Source organism: Lichenostomus cassidix, chromosome 3 (assembly GCF_008360975.1).
Source record: "Lichenostomus cassidix isolate B80296 chromosome 3, HeHo_3.0, whole genome shotgun sequence".
NCBI lineage: Eukaryota > Metazoa > Chordata > Aves > Passeriformes > Meliphagidae > Lichenostomus > Lichenostomus cassidix.
Window position 1 is genome coordinate 77,602,434 of NC_139483.1, and position 16,265 is coordinate 77,618,698.

General features: G+C 41.2%; 1 long non-coding RNA gene across 1 annotated transcript in view; it reads right to left on the reverse strand.

Moving 5' to 3' along the window:
* The window catches only part of LOC146440050 (uncharacterized), an 82,560-nt gene that overhangs the window by 14,601 nt on the left and 51,694 nt on the right, over nt 1-16,265 (reverse strand). The window contains exon 3 of the long non-coding RNA XR_014851340.1: nt 2,599-2,677. This is a non-coding gene — a long non-coding RNA (uncharacterized LOC146440050). The remainder of the gene's footprint in view (nt 1-2,598; nt 2,678-16,265) is intronic.

Sequence of the window (16,265 nt, forward strand, 5' to 3'; positions counted from 1 at the left end):
CTTCAGCTTGGATTGTCAAAAATGTTTGTTCAAGATTCATTAAAATCCACCACACAAACTGATATTTTTCATCTGAAGCTGCAAACTCCTTCAGAAGTTGTACTTTCATTATGTTTCACGAAGTACTCCTTCCTTTTTGCTGCAATTAAATGTGGAGTGATTTAGAGAGGAATTTGTCTGTATTTGCTGAAAATTATATTGTATTTTTATTACTAATTTATCTAGAAGCATTCTGCAAATGCAAATTAAACCCAGATAGATCATTCTTTCAAATGGAAATTTCATGGTCAAGTTATCATCACAAGAAGCTGAAGACTGAGGCCCTTTCTACCTGGATCAAATGTCTTATGGCTGAGCAAGATGAAACATTGTATGATGCTGAACACGCAAAGAGAACTTTTTCTTGAACTATCAGTCTCCTATTGCTTGCGTAATTCCTAACTCACAAGGCTGCATTTTACCCACTTATGCCAAGAAGGCTGTAGGAAGAGTCAAGTGACAGCCTTTGCTCAGCAGGACAAAAAAATTCTTCCTCGCACTCTCACTGCCAGGCCTCAGAGACATCCCCTGCACTGCTCTGGATGGCAGCAGCAGCCCCTTCTTGGATGTTCCAGTGGCTGTGAAATCCCTGCAGACAACATGGGAATCATTTGGTGTGAAGTTATGCCTGAGACAGAACTCCTTAGGTATCTCCTTCTTCCTTTTCATTTTTATCCTCTATTTCCTTATGGATTTTTTCCTTTCAGCTTTTATTGCTTTTCCCTCCGTATTTTTATCTTATGGGTCTTTTAATCTTTGCATAATAATTTTCCTGGAAATATCATGACAGCTTTGGTATTTTAGTCAGCAGAAGCCTGTGAGGCAATAACCTTGTCTACTATAAACAAGAAAGCATGAAGGAGCCAGATAATTTCATTTGCACATTTCTCTATTTTGCCCAATACTGTAATAACAGGGTCCCATTGAAAGTAAATATTTTGTGCTTTCCAATCTACTGATGCGTGGTAAAAAATTTGTTGAGTTACACTGCATCAGTTTTTTTTGGAGGAGAGTGTAAAAATAGTATTTGTCTCATTCCCAAATAATTTCAGAGAGAAAAGTATTGTGATGGGCTGTGTTACGACTCATGACATCTACCCATTTAATGTCTTTTGCTGTGCAAATGTACACTGTGTAGTTGCAGATAGGCAAACATAAAAACATGGTAAAAGACAATTTCCTTCAAATATGCCCAATGTGAGAGGAGATATCAGCTCACTGCAGTTAGAGATACCAGCTGTAAAAGAAATTATGAAGGCAAAGTCTATGTCCAATGTGCATCTGAAGGTCTGTCAGGTCATGGCAGGCTGAGGACACTTGAAATTTAATACCATTTCCCTGAGAAAGTCTAAACAAGCCAGCTGTGCTCAGGCAACTTCAAACATGGGATGTCACCTACTACAGAAATGCCTCTCACCTGCTGTGAGCACTGCATGGCAATCCGTGCATATCTGCAGGGCAAAGCCTTCACTAACACATAGCATGACTCTGGGACAGTCAACAGGTTTGGGAGAGGGATATCCTATGAGCATGGATAATTGCCCTCAAAGCTTACCTTGCAGGGGTTGTGATGAAATGTCCATCCACAAAGAAATTCTGGGAGTAGTTTTCATCAGATATCCCCCATTCCACTGGGTCCCAGATTAGTGGAATTTTTAAAATGTGGTCAAACTTTCAATGTATACCAGACCAAGGCTAACATGATGTTTTTGTGTTAGGTGATGCAAAATCCTCGACAACCCATGTCATGTAAGAAATTAACATGCAGCACAAGCAACTGGATTTATAGATGAAATACAAAGCTGTGGACTGACTTGCTTAATTCCAACGCTTTGGAATTTGGTATCAGGAATGATTTTCCATCTGAATGAAACACTTTTTTTTTTACAAGGGATACAGCAAGACTGACCAGCCATAACAAGATAAGTGAGTAGTATTTCCATTGGGAAAACAATGGATTAGGATGGGTTTTGATAATAATTTCACACTGGCACCACCTAGAAACTTCACTTTGTCTCCATTGAAGTGAAACTCCTATTCTCTAATGGGAAGGATTTAGAAGAATTTCTGAGTGAAATTATTCTTCAAGGCTCAGATCACTGTAATTAATGGTTTTGGAAACATTTTAAATGCTTCTGAAAAAGCAAGATCATACATGAGCCCTAGCATATGCTGAGAAATTATAAGGAATAAAAAAGTGAGATATTCTGTGAAAAGATGGAGATATAGAGAGAAAACCTTAGTGGTTTTATCTATGGGAGTAGACTAAGTTTTCTTTACTTGTTTGATGGTGAATTCCAAAACAGCAGCATACTGTCAGCTCTCATTGTCAGCTTTGAAATCCCAAAGACAGCAAAGCATTAGACACAAACCACATAGCATACATTCAATCCCACCAAAACTTCTCTGTCCTTATGGGACTCTACTGATTTAAATGGAAATAAACTCTTTCATTGTGCATATGGAGGAATCACTACCTAAAGATGGCTTTGAGAACACTGGCAAACAGTTGAAGGCCACTGACTGCAGGAGCTCAAAGCACAAAGTGATCAAACTCACCTTTACCTTCTTCAGGTGTTCATAGCAGAAAACTGGGTGAGGCTTTCACATCACCTGGTTTTGGAGTATGTAGGACACACTGAAAGACGATAACAAATTAATTGATTGAAAATAGAAGTAAAACACACTTTTCCCAAGCACGTTACTTAATATAATACCACTATAATACTCCAAAAGCATTCTTGTCCTTTTTACAGGAGCTATTTGTCCTTCCTTGATCCATTGAACAATTTTATATGGGAGGAACTATTCTAAATATTTCTTCCACTGTTCCTTCACTGTTCATGTGCTTTGAATTGATTCATGCTCCACAGCAGTTCATGCAAATTAAAATATGAATGAGAAAAATAGGTGTCAGACTAAAAATAACAGCTGATGAAATGCAGTTTAATATCCATAGATTAATATCCCAGATGTAGCCAAAACTGTGAGTCTTCATGGATAGATCTGCATTTCTAGATATGCTGTAAGGACAGGATTCAGTCACATAACTCCAGCTGTCTCAGGTCACTAAGTGACTGCAATAGCTGTTTGGCTATCTAATAGGGATAAATAGATAACAGGAAATATGAATGCAACCCACCTTAAAACTGTGAGTCAAGGGAGATTATGTGAATCACCCTCTGGTAGTGTTCCCTTATCCACTGAGTGCAGAAAGAGGCTTAGGGGCAAGCTGAGCCCTCATACTTACATTTAATAAAGGATTAGACAAGAAGAACCACAACTCTCAAGAGTGACATGTTTGTGGCTACCATGACAGTGGTGCTAAAGAGCTGTATTAGTACCTTGGGCACCTTAACTCTCCTTCAACCAATCACATACACATCTGCCAAAATCACTATCCATGTACATTTGTGTCCTTTTTGCTGCATCTGGGAACCTCTTCTCTCCCACAGCTCTATGCCATTTTTATCCTCTGCTTTAAGATATGCTGCTTCTGCCAATTCCTCACTTGCAAGCAATCTCATCAGTCCCCTCCCCTACCCAATGGAGTATAAATGCAAGACTGATGGCTCATCTTTTCCACGGCCTCCAGAAATATTTTAAACTTTGCAAAAGGAGATGAATAAAGTTTTCCCCTAGCCCCTTCAACTTTCATTCTGTAGATCTCTTAGTTCCAGGTGCAAACAACCAGAGAGCAACTCCAGTGCATTGTCTATGATTGCATGTGTATTTGCATCTACTGAGAATATATCTGAGTATGGACAGATATACACAGAGATATGCTTTTATATGAACCTTAAAATAAAAATTTATCAAGTTTACTATAAAAATCCTATGTCTGTAGACATCCCCATATAAGATGATCTGCAACTCTGTCAGTCCAGGTGCAAAGGTGTGGATCATACCCAGCCTGTGCACCCTGTGATCCCCTTGAGATTTCACGGAATCTCCTTCCTTCAGAGGTAACAATGTCTGGAGCTTTCAGGCAGTCTGACTTTCTATATACACCCCACCCAAGAAGAGTGAGGTGACCATGTCAACCTAGGAGCCATGGCAGGCATAATACAATATAATAATATAACTTAGAAATTCAGAAAATGGCACTGTTGATGAGGCTTAAAAAATCGCAACAAGCAGAGGTAACTGTGTTGAGATCTTGAGGTCGAATGACATACACACTCTGTAGTAAAACCAAACTCCAAAATTTCTTTCAGGGTCTTGACCTTGAGAAGGAGGATACAGAAAATGTGAGAAAGTAGAGTACCTCTTTGGGATTTTTGCTCTCAGCGGTATGCACAAAATGAGAAGCAGCAGATGAGTTTTTGATGCTCTTGAAATTTCCAGTGCTTCAGCATCTGATTTTTCTGAAGAGACTTGACCATGATGTGCTAGCAGGAATACTTGCAAATGTATCAGGCAAGCAGACAATTAGTCCTTTACAAAACCTGAAAGAATGAAACATTGCAAATACCCTGTGATTTTTGAGAACTGGAAAACTCTACAGTATCATATGCGCCACTGCGTCTTTGAAGAGCTCAGCAGGCAGTTCTTCCTGTGGCAAATGGGTTTACTGTAGTGTTACTAAAATGCTGCAGATAATGTAAATGCAAATGTATTGTGAAAGTGGAACATAGATAAATAAGGGAAGAAAGAACAAAATCTCTGTCCAAAAGTTGACCAAAATGTTGTCTTTTACCAAAAAAATGCAAGGAAAATTTTGAAAAAGCACTGAACTCCCTGTGAGAAACCTTCAGAAATAGAACAGGAGCAAGCTTTGAAGACAGGGGTGTTTTGTGGACTGGTAAGAAGGTATTGGTATTTCATCCTTTACTGTTTCAAGTGTAGAAGCATTCGTAACTGATTCCTTTTTAACCTCCAGCATTTAGAATTGCAAGCTAGTCCTAGTCCATCTCCATTACTCAAAATGGGCATGAGTAAATTTGCTCTCTGAGTAAAGAGACCAGTGCCAATTAGAAAGCAGGGAAATAAAACTCATGCAGCAGCTGCCAATGAAAAACAGTGCCACAAGTCACATTGGAAAGGAAAGAATAAACTGGTAAATGCTCTTCCACAGCTTCCACAGCATTTAGATTTGTTTTTATAAATTAAAATAGTCCGTTTTTATGACAAAAGAATTATAAAAGAAAACAATCCAGGACAGAATATTTCGTTCAAAATTCTCAGAATTCCTACTCTTAAAATAAATTGTTGGGAACAGTCCTTAAATACTAAGGCATACCTGACCACCTGTACTAAAAACACCTGCAAACAAAAGGCGTGTGGTCACCTGTATCAAGACTCTAAATGTATTGATACCACAACAAAGCAAACTTTCCCCAGTGTAAATTAAAACTCTGCAAAACTAGTATGCATGGTACAAGTAATGGCACAGAAAGATGCTTGGCCTATAATGAAATGCTAAGTGCAAGCTTTTAAAGACACTTCTATACAACATTTTAGAAATGTTTCCTTGAACACATATAACCTGATTCAAGGAGAGTCATATAAGACTCCCACATGTTACTGCATCGTGATAAAATGTCATTATTGTTGTTCCTTTGGTTGTTGCTATTATTTTTAAAATCATGTGTTGTCAGTGGCTGTAATGTACAAACTCATTGAAATCTGTGTCAAGATTCACCACCCACAAAAAAAATCAATGTTGTAAGCAGTCTGAGTCTAAAGGAGTCAATATTTGGCAAAGAAGCAGGATTGAAAGAAATTTTGGAAGTGCCAGCCCTTAAAAAAGAAATTGAAATGAATGGGGAGAGTAACTGGCAAATAATACTAATGACAACAGATGGCAATTTGCAAGTTGCATTTATTTAACTGAAATATAGATGATTAAAAAAAGTTGCCTCTTTCCAGAAAGCAGCAGGTATGGGAACTTTACATCTTTTTTTCCTGCTAGATATTAAACCAGTACTAACAATGAAGGAATATTTTCTAGTGCAACTTCGGTATTTACTGAATTTGGTATTGAATAGAAATAGTCAAAACCATATGTAAGGCATTTTTTCTTTCAGTCCACCAAGTGAGATACACAAACAAACCCACCCAGTTAGCCAAGAGTCGCTCCCTTTATTCTTTGATCTCAATCCCTTTGTTTCTGTCTCCACCTGCTCACTTTGGGAGTTTGTGCCCTTGAGGTCTTTCACTCTGACTCACTGGACTTTGAAAGCACAGCCCTTTTAGCAAAACCAAGCACAGCCTCCAGTAGAAAGTACTTTATGCTAATGATCCATCTGTGAATTGGCTTGACTATTCAGAAAATTTAAATATGTCCACTGTCCACAAGCCATCTTCAGCTGGCTCCCATTTGAGAAAGAGGTAACCCAGTGTTAGTCCACACATTATCCTCCAGGACCATTTAAAGCCATGGTAGGAATCAGTCCTCGGAGCATCTCTTGAACAACGTTTCTACCTGATCCTCTGTAACTCATTCTCCTCCCTAACACTTTTGTTCTAACAACAGGGAGCTCTCAGGTAACAGAGAGCTCACAGTGAGACATCAGATGCATCTTTTCGCTTACTGCCACTGTGTTCACGCTGTTAATATTGTAATAGCTAGTACACAGCATGCCAACATCAGACAACAAGGAGAATTAATTATCACAGGCTTTGGGGCTTTGAATCACATACTATCTACTAACATTTGTCTGCAGCAACCAAACGCTTGATAGAAATCTCAAGCATATCATTAAATCCCAAGGAGACATTTTGAGAGCAATATTTCAGTAGCAAGTAGAAAGGTAACTTCTTTGATAAGCCAGTTAAAAGAAAAAGAAAGGAAGATCCATCCAGGGATGTTCCCTATTCAGCAAACACCCCTGGAGCGAACAGCAAAACAACCTCACATACAGGCTCAGAATGAAGTGATTTCACAGTCATGGTGTGACACTTTTGCAGCTGATAGTGTAGTGACACCTGCTGATGAGCACAATCATTGCAAACACTTGGGAGATGAAGGGCTGGTTCACATCTGTATTAAGCCTATTTTTTCTTCTGATCCCACACGCTGCTTACAGTACTACAGTTCTACCAGAAGCACATTGCCAAGAGCACTGCAGACCCCCAGCCATTCCCCTCAGCCTGTGCCTGGCTACACCACTGGCTGGCCATGACAAGCTCACTGGGTCTCTAAATTAATGCCAATCCCTTTTTTTATGGGACTGCAGGCTGGATCATGACTGTGGGAGGGAGGAAATAGTATCCTTCTGGACATAACATTCAGTGATAAAGACACCTGCTCTTTACAGTGAACAAAGGGTTTTCTCACTGCAATTTAACTATCTTTGGCTTGTTTCCCAATTAATCTCTATGTTTGCAAATGACACCTGGGAAATGTATCTCAATGAAGGTGCAGGATTCAGAAACAATGTTGGAGGGTTCCAAGTATGGATCCAAGCCTGAAAGCAGAGATTCATTCAGCCCCACTCTTTCACACACTCTCATGAATTTCCGCCAACTGGATACTATGCCCTCAACCATGTTTTCCAGCTACATTTCTACATTTGCATTCATTCAAGCAATGGTAGGGGAAAGGCAGATAGTCACCTCAGTTATTACTAGGTGATGTTAATTTATATGCAGCTTTGATAGCCTTCATGCCCTGAAGGTCTGGATCACTCTTCTGGCTAGACCACTGATCCTTGCAGTGACTGTTTTCAAGTCACTCTGTCAGATCAAGTGTGTTGTTGTTTCATTCAGTCATGTCTGTCACCTTCTCAGTGACAAGCTCTCTTTGGATCTATGCTATAAGCCCTCAAGGCTTTCCCAAACTCTACCCACCACAAAGAATAGCCCCAGACACACTGAAAAAAAGAAAGACTTCTTAACAGGCAAAGGATCAGTTTAATATTGACAGGATAATGAGGTAATACCCACTTTGGTAATAGGACATTTTATATACATTTGTTAATAAGCATATATATAAATAGGATGAATGACTATGATGTTAAATGTCCTTGTGCCTCAAAATCTGATCAGCAAAGCCTTGTCTTCCTGGCTATTCTATCTACCCTTCAAGAAGCCTCCTTCATCATAGCAAAGCTCAGCAAGCAACAGGTACCAGTTCTGCTGTGGCCACCTTCAGTAAGTCAGTATTTATCAAAGTTTATTCAACTATTATAAACAACATGATGTACTACAAGAAACTCGTACTGAATTCCTCGACCAAGGAAATGTTATCTGAACAGCTGTACCTTCCCTCCTGGCTGATTTCCCAAAGTGTCTCCAATGATGTTTCAACTGTCTCAATTATTACCTTTGGCAAATGTGCAAGGAAAATAATTATTTTAGTATTTATCTCTATTGCTTAAATACTGCTAGGCAGAAGCAAGATGCCTCCTCTTAATTCTTTGACAATAATTAAAATTAATGCATTGTTTCTTATTAATTTAAATTTTTGTACCTTTAAAGGCCTCATCTTGTCTGCCTCATACAGCAGCTGGAAGGGAATACAAAGCAATAAAAATATGGGGGGAATACTATTTTTCTGATTGATATTAGAGCTGGAAAATAAAAAGATCACATCCAGTATTCATTACAACTCATTTTATCAGTTAAACTGTTATCATTATCAGAATCAAGCTGTCAGCAGCAACAGATAACTATGTGCATTCAGCTCTGCCCACTCACAACCTTTGAGGTGAGATCTGGGGTATCCAGACAGGACAGAAACAACCAAGTGTGCAAAAATCAAGGAGAGCTGCCAGCTCATCTGACTACCAGCCCATTCTCAGAGTACTTTTAATGTTGTCAAACAAGCATTTTGCCCTGGAAGACATTTCCCACCCAATATTTCTGCCCAGCATGAGGGCTGGCTGTTATGTGAGCTGTATTCCTCACAGTCTTCACTCACTCTCTAGTTCTCCTTCCCTCCCTCGATAAGTTAACAGGCATGTCTGACCATCCTGTTGCTGAAGGTGTTTTGTGGGGGCATTAGGAAGTGATGCTCTGCGCAAAGAAAATTATGGTGTGTGGTAGTGCAGAGCTGTGAAAGCAATAGCAACATCATACCTCTGGCAGCAGACTTCTCCAGGGAGTTGTATGCAAACGTATTTTAACTAATATGAAATTCTGCATTTGTTGCCTCCCTAAGGGCATCGTGCAAGCCACTCACTAAGGGTTTCTTACTATCGTTTCTAAATATGTATATCTGATTTGAGAAGGTCTCATGCTTCACTGAGACCACAGGAAAAGTCCCATTGGAAACAAAAGGACGGGGCTCAAGCTTGGCACTAGCCCTGAGCAGAGAACTTTGCTGGGTCATCAAGCAGGGTGAGCATGGGCAGCAGCACCTGGCCGTCTCTCTGCTTGCAGAGATGGGCAACGTGCTGTAGCTCAAAATATTAACTTGTTTGTATTCCCCTAACTTTAAGAGGCACTGCCTTTCACGTTTGTTGGGGCAGTGGTGATTTTTCATGTATACCATGGCCCTTCATTTCAGATACTTGTAGAAGATACTTGGTGCAGCACAGAGATATTTCACACCTATTCAGGCATGTCAGTGCAGTTTGGGGCAATTCTCCACATATCTCATGCTGCCATTTGCATCATGTTTAAAAAAGACAAAGGCACTGCCTAACCTGTCAGGTTACAAAGTCACACTGAGTCCAGAATCAGCATTAGAGTCCAAACCCTGCCCAGGACCATGGAGGGCAGTGGACAACAGGCACTCTGCCATACCTCCAGCCCCAGCTTCTCAGTCCATCATTAGCACCAGAATCATAAGACAAATAACTTGAGACACAAGCAAGAAAAACTCATCTCATCCAAGGTGTCCTTCTGGTATTTTCCCTGATTGGAGAGACTGGGTAGATTGGGGTTTGCAGGGATTTTTTCCCCTCTCATACAAAACTTCATCACAAAATGCTGCACTCTTTGCTCCTGCTTTGTTCTCTTTTGTCTTTGGGAAATTACTTTAGAGGGAAGTGGTAATTCTAACAGCTGATCTTTATCCAGAATTGCTGGAGGAAGCAATTCTGCTCTCTTTCTGAGAAAGGGACCTGGTGTGGGAAGAGCCCCTGGTGCCAGGCAGGAGCTGCCCCTAAGAGCATGTAACAGAACATTTTGCTGAGCACTTCTTGCACCTGCAAAGGGAGCTGTGCTATTTGAAAGGCTTTGAGCATGTGTGTGCATGTGTGTGAGCTATTGCAGCTAGACAGGGTTTACAAGTATGCACTAAAGGCAGGAAAAAAAAGCAAGATCAACCAGAAAAAAGTGAACTGTCAGGAGCAGCTGAAGGGATATGAAGTAGGGGCACAGTGCTGGCTGGAAACAGAGCTTTGAAAAAGTGGAGGAAGGAGATGAACAGTCTCCAGGCATTCACAGTGAATGTACTCAGCAAGGCACACATTTACACACTTCATACACAAAAGGGCAGCACCATGGACCAAGCACTGATTCCATCACTAAGATCTTTCCCCTGAGGCAGGAGGTGACTCCTTCTCCTAAAGGCTGTCTGCAGCCTCAGGCCTCACCCCAGGGCCACCCTACTTCCCTCTGGGCTACAAGGGCAGGGTGGTGCTCACCTTCAGCAGCTGGTAGCCCACACTGTGATCCAATGCTTGGAGCAGCCTGGGACCAGCAGTGACTACCCAGCTGTGAGACTGCCTTGCCCTGCTTCTCAGCCACCTCCTCCCCTCCTTCTTCTCTATTAGTAGGACTGTGATTTTAGTCACTTTAATAAATGTCAAGATAGGTCTGGCCTTTGGGTGCCTTTAGAAAAGTTTTATCCTGGTTTATATCTGCCTTTGCAGGAGAAGCTGCAAATCAGACCAGTTTTATTCTAATTAAGTAGATTTGTCCTATTTTATCCAATTTAGACTTTTTTTAATGGTATGACTTAAATAAGTGTACTAGCTGTGAGCAGAATACCACTGTCAAGTCAAGGAATCAGGAGTCACTGGCAATGCAGGGCACCAGAATTCTCTGGCACAGAATACAAGTAATATAACCACAGAGTGATTTTTCACATTAAATATAGTCCTAATTAGTTTCTATATTTGTTTTTGTTTGGGTTTTGTATTTTTTTTCATTTACAACACCTATGTCTGTATTAAAATCCAAGTTAAAAGGAAAAAAAGACCCTTGTACACGAGGTCAGTTGGAAAATACTGCTTTTAACTGAAAATCCTACTTGCACGTTCCCTGTTACAAGCAAATCCTCATTGTTTAGGGTCCTAGCAATGCTGAATGGAAACCTCTTGTTATGAGTCTCTGACTACATTGTGCTTCCTGATATCAGAGCACATCCTACCAGTAAGATCCTATCCCAACTATTCCCTACAAAACCACAATTAAATCATACAGCACTTCCTCCTTCTGAATGAGCTTGCTTTTGTCAAAGCATCACTGACAGCCATAACAAATCCTCCCACCGCTTGAAAAGTACCTTCAAAGAGTGAACTGTGATGGGCAGAAGATGAACTGATTAACTTCAGATAGCTGCTGAAAAAAAAATGGGGAAGGACCCTGCGGAGTATGACTTTCTCCCAGGGAAGGCTGTTGTGCTGTGTTTTGGTTTTTCTTTCAATTGTGTCTCGTGCTCATAAAAGTCAGTAACAGAACATATTTTGACATGAATTTAGAGCATTTGGAGCCTATTTTGCCAGAAATTGAAATGTGTGAAGAGTGATCACACCATTTTTTGCTCTAATTTTTTAACAGAAATTCCATGAATGAAGTTGAGCACTTCTGCTTCACTAGAACACTTGCCAGAGACAGATTTAAGTCCCCTCAGTCCATCAAAGCACGTGTCTTGGCCACCAGCACAGCATGTTGGAAGGCAGAGGCAGAGAGGTTGTCTGACAGCACAGCCACTGCTCGCTCCCACACCCAGCTGCCAGTCACTGCTGTCATGCTGGAAGCATTTTAAGATCTGAGCTCACAGAGCAGAGTGACTGATGTTAAAAAATATCTTTTCCAGATAAGGGACCAAACCTGATAGGACCACAAGGGGGTGGGAGGCTGGCCACCACAATTCCAGTCTCACAAGGAATTTAGGAGAGCACCAACAATCAGAGAAGCAACAGGTTCTGTGTATGCTAGGGGAAAATATTAGAGGCAGGAGATGAAAAGAGAATAAAAAAGACTTTGTGGACACTTTTTGCAAATAAAGACTACAGTGTAAAGAAATACATGAACTGCAGGACCAACAGCCCAGCATTGCCACTGCTACCAGTAAACTGCATGACTTTTCAAAGCCATATGCAGCAAAATCTGGAAATCATGGATATAAAACAAACTGGGCCTGTGGATTTCAGCACTAAGATTTTTCCCAACATATGAATATTAATGCTGCTTTAAAGGGATGTGATGAAATTTCAAGAGAAGATGAGAGAATGTGGTATTTACGAGGTCTGTGCCTGATAGCTTGCACATAGTGGGAAGAAGAGACAGAACAAATGTGATGCAGACACTTATATCCCAAGTGATTTGAAAAGTGTCTGTGCCAAGTCGCTTGGAAAATCTCATGAAATTAAATAATTCAATGGAGGAAAATGTTATTTTACAAAGCAAAGAGGAATGGGGAAGGAACAAGCTTTATAGACAAGATGGAAATGTGCATTAAGTATTAAAATAGATTGAAATAAGTGAACAACGACTGTCAGACCATGCTGCATTTTGTTTAAACACAGAACAAGTCAATGTAACACTGTAGGTTTATCTGACAAACATATATATAAAACACTGCACAGCCCCGGGAAGGGAGAGAAGGAAAAACATGTCTCAGAGATGGAGAGGTTTGGTTTGCAGTTACTGAGGTCAACGCTGACCCCAACTAGTAGAAATCTGTCCCCTAGTTTAGGTGGCTTCTCTGCCACACTGCAGATCCTCATAGGGAAGCGTTCAGATCCAAGCTTCTGAAAGTGGATCAAAGGTACCAAAATGCACACAGAATAACTGCAAACTGGTGTGGAAAACTGTGATCACAGAGAAGTTGTTTGGGCTGAACCCAAACTTCCACACAACCAACAGGAAAACTGCTGCTGACTTTGGTAGGATCAATCCTGACTTTTGAGAAGCAGTTAACTAGGGATTTCCTGGGCTGGGGTTTGAACAATTTGTGAACAGGGTAGTACAAAGATATTTACTGAAAAGGATAGAAGCAGTTATGTGAGGAAGGGGCTTAAGTTGCTTAAAGAATTACCATCAAAAATATTGGCAAAAGCAGATTTGAATATAAAATTGTGAAAGCATGACAAAGTTTGGTGGCAAGATTATATTCTATTACTTAGTACATAGATGAATCACACAAAGGAAAATAGGCTTGGAATCACTTTAGAATGATCTGCACAGAGGCTGAGGATGTGCAGGATAAGGATGTAAACTATAAGGATGCAAAGGGTAGGGGAGACCCTCACACTGAGTCATGAGGTTCAAGAGAGGACCCCTTGCTTCAGAGAGGACCCCTTGCTTTCTAAACCTGTGACAGTCTAGGTGTGTCTAAGTCCAATCTTACCAGTCCCAGACCTGGTCAACAGTTTATGTCCACAGAGTTTAGCATCACTTAATCATTGGCTAATTTAACATTTATAAAGCGATTCTGTAGAAATTACTACACTTACAAGAGTGACTTAGTTACAGATCTGAGATGGTGAAATTTATGCTATACTTGCCATAGGGTATTTAAATCCAGTCACACACACAGACACAGAGATGTATATATATGTATCTATATGCACAAATGTGCCTGTTAAAAATTCCCCCTCTGTGTCAGTGAAAAGTGTCAAATGCCCAGGTATTTCTCAGTGGGCAAGGGTTGACCCTCAAGGGGTTGGGGATATCAGCTGAAGACCCATCATCAGCTTTCAGCAACAGTCCTCCAAGTATTATGGGAGTTCATGAGCTCCAAGAGTGTTCCTCCCAGAGGGAGGTGCTGGGTCAACCCGCTGCCACCCAGGAGAGCTCAAAGTACCACACTCAGGACTACTCTTTTCAGGGTTGTTAGATGATTTGCTTTAGTCATCAGTAAATTTCCGTGCTGACCACAACCCAGGTCAATAATTACTGGAGCTTCCAAAACTCCACCAACAATGGTATTGTTCCACTCAAGCTATGACTGAGGTAGGGAATGTTCCAAGGCTGTCAGGGATGAATGAGCATCCCCACTTCCATCCTTCACTTCAGCCAGGCAACAGAGTTCCTGGTATGGTCAGTGCTGCTTCCACTTTAGCCACAAGAGAGTTCCCAGTGTCATCAAGGGATACTTGACTCACTGCCCAGCTCATGACACAAATGCCAAATTCCTAACAGCAATTCCAGTAATCAAAAAGCAGTTCTAAGGGCAGTGGAGGATGCACCACCACAACTGGGGAGCCCAGAAGTGAGCACCATTCTCCAAGTGTAGTCTCACCCACGCTGAGCAGTCAGGAATGTTCCCACAGTGTTCTGGCAGTGTTCTGTATGGGAACACTCTGAGGAGAACTCATCATCATCACAGAGGAGATCCATACTATCTTCCCCCATACTCCTTCTGAAGAACATGGCATTTCCTCTATGAGGGTGATGAGCATGACCATAAACAGAATTAAAAGAGCTTTGAAAGCCAACTGGGTAATAAAAAATTTGAATATCCTAGGCTTCATGGGCAGAAAAGCAGACAAGGCAAGCTTTGTGATCTTATTTCCATCAATCTGTTTCATATTTCACTTTTATTTCCTGGGAAGGAAAGATACAGACAGAGCACATTCATCTCTGTCAGGAGCAGGTCCAGTCCTCACTAATATAACAGGAGAGGGCCAAGCCAGAAATAAGCACTTTCCAGTGTAATTGCTTTGCCTCAGCAATTTTGTTTTATCACAGCTGATGTAAGTGAAGGCGAGTGAAAGGGACTTGAGAGCAGAGCAAAAAAGCGACATAGCACACAAAAGGCTTCAGCTTTCTCAAAGACAGATTGAGTCTGTCATCTTTATCTGACATTAATAGGGAGCTTTTTCATTATCACTGCCAAATTCTGCCCTTGGCTACTTGCAAATAAATCTTTCTGACATTTTACAGTGGGAGCTGGAGGAAGACAATCAGAGGGCAGAATCTGATGGGAAACATGCAGAAAGAAACAGGGAGGTATGGAGGCTCCAGATCAGAAAGGTGGTGAGTGTCCTAGGTTACAATACAGATGTATTTAAGCATTCTATTACCACCAGCTGTGGGCCATTAGCTGTTATCGCCTGCTATGACTCACACCTGATAACAGTCAATGAGCCATCAAGAAGCCACCACATGACTTATCCTGTTGTGAGATGCTCCCCCCAGAAGGGAGGAGCCAAGCATTCCAACCTGGATATAACCTGGCCTTGGAACTGCCTAAGTTAGTTCTGTCTACTGGATTCCCAGAGGACAAGAGCTATCACTGGACCTTCAGGTGGAGACCAGACCTTCCACAGGATCACTGCTTGAACTGAACTACTTAATTTGGACTGCTACCACCACCCTAACAGGGTGTCAGGGAGTATCTGACTTTGTCAGTGCCTTTTTTCCTAGTATTATTTCACTTATTTTTAATTTTTTCCATTAAATTTTAATCCTGACTTGCCATCTCCCACTAGTTTGTTTTCAAACTAATACAGAGAGCCACTAATTTTGGGGCCCAGTGGACATCATCTTGGCAAGCCCTGTCCAGCGCCAATGTGCCTGGAGCTCGAGGATCTTTAGATCTCTCAACCCAAACCCTAGGCATAACTGATTCACCTCAATTGAGCTCAGAGACACTTCAGAGACCAAGTCAGAGAAGTAGGTATTTGCTTTATTCGGTGCACCGGATGTGTAGGAATTGTTTCCACCAAACACACATACCTCAGTACCCCAAAGACAGAGTGTTATAGGTAAAATCATGAATATTAATTACATTCTTCAGGATAGGAGTGGTTATACAAAAAATTTCTCAGAAGTCATTAATATCATTAGCATGTGCACTACGCATGCTCCGTGTATCCTGGTGGTCTTTGGAGACCCCCAAAGCCCCCTCCAAGGTGAAGGTCCTTCATGGGATGATTCAGCGGTTTCTGTGCTGGTTTCAAATGCATGCTTAGCCGATAAGCCATCAGGCCAGAGCTGTTACCTACAATTTGAATTTGAATTAAGAGTTCAGCCTTCAGCCCTGGAAGCCACAGACAGGTGCCTGTGCTGGTGGAAGGGGGGCAAAAGCTCAGAGAATCTTTCTCATAACCCAAGTTTTTTACTTGAGCCCAACAGCTGGGTAACTCCAGCCCAGAAAT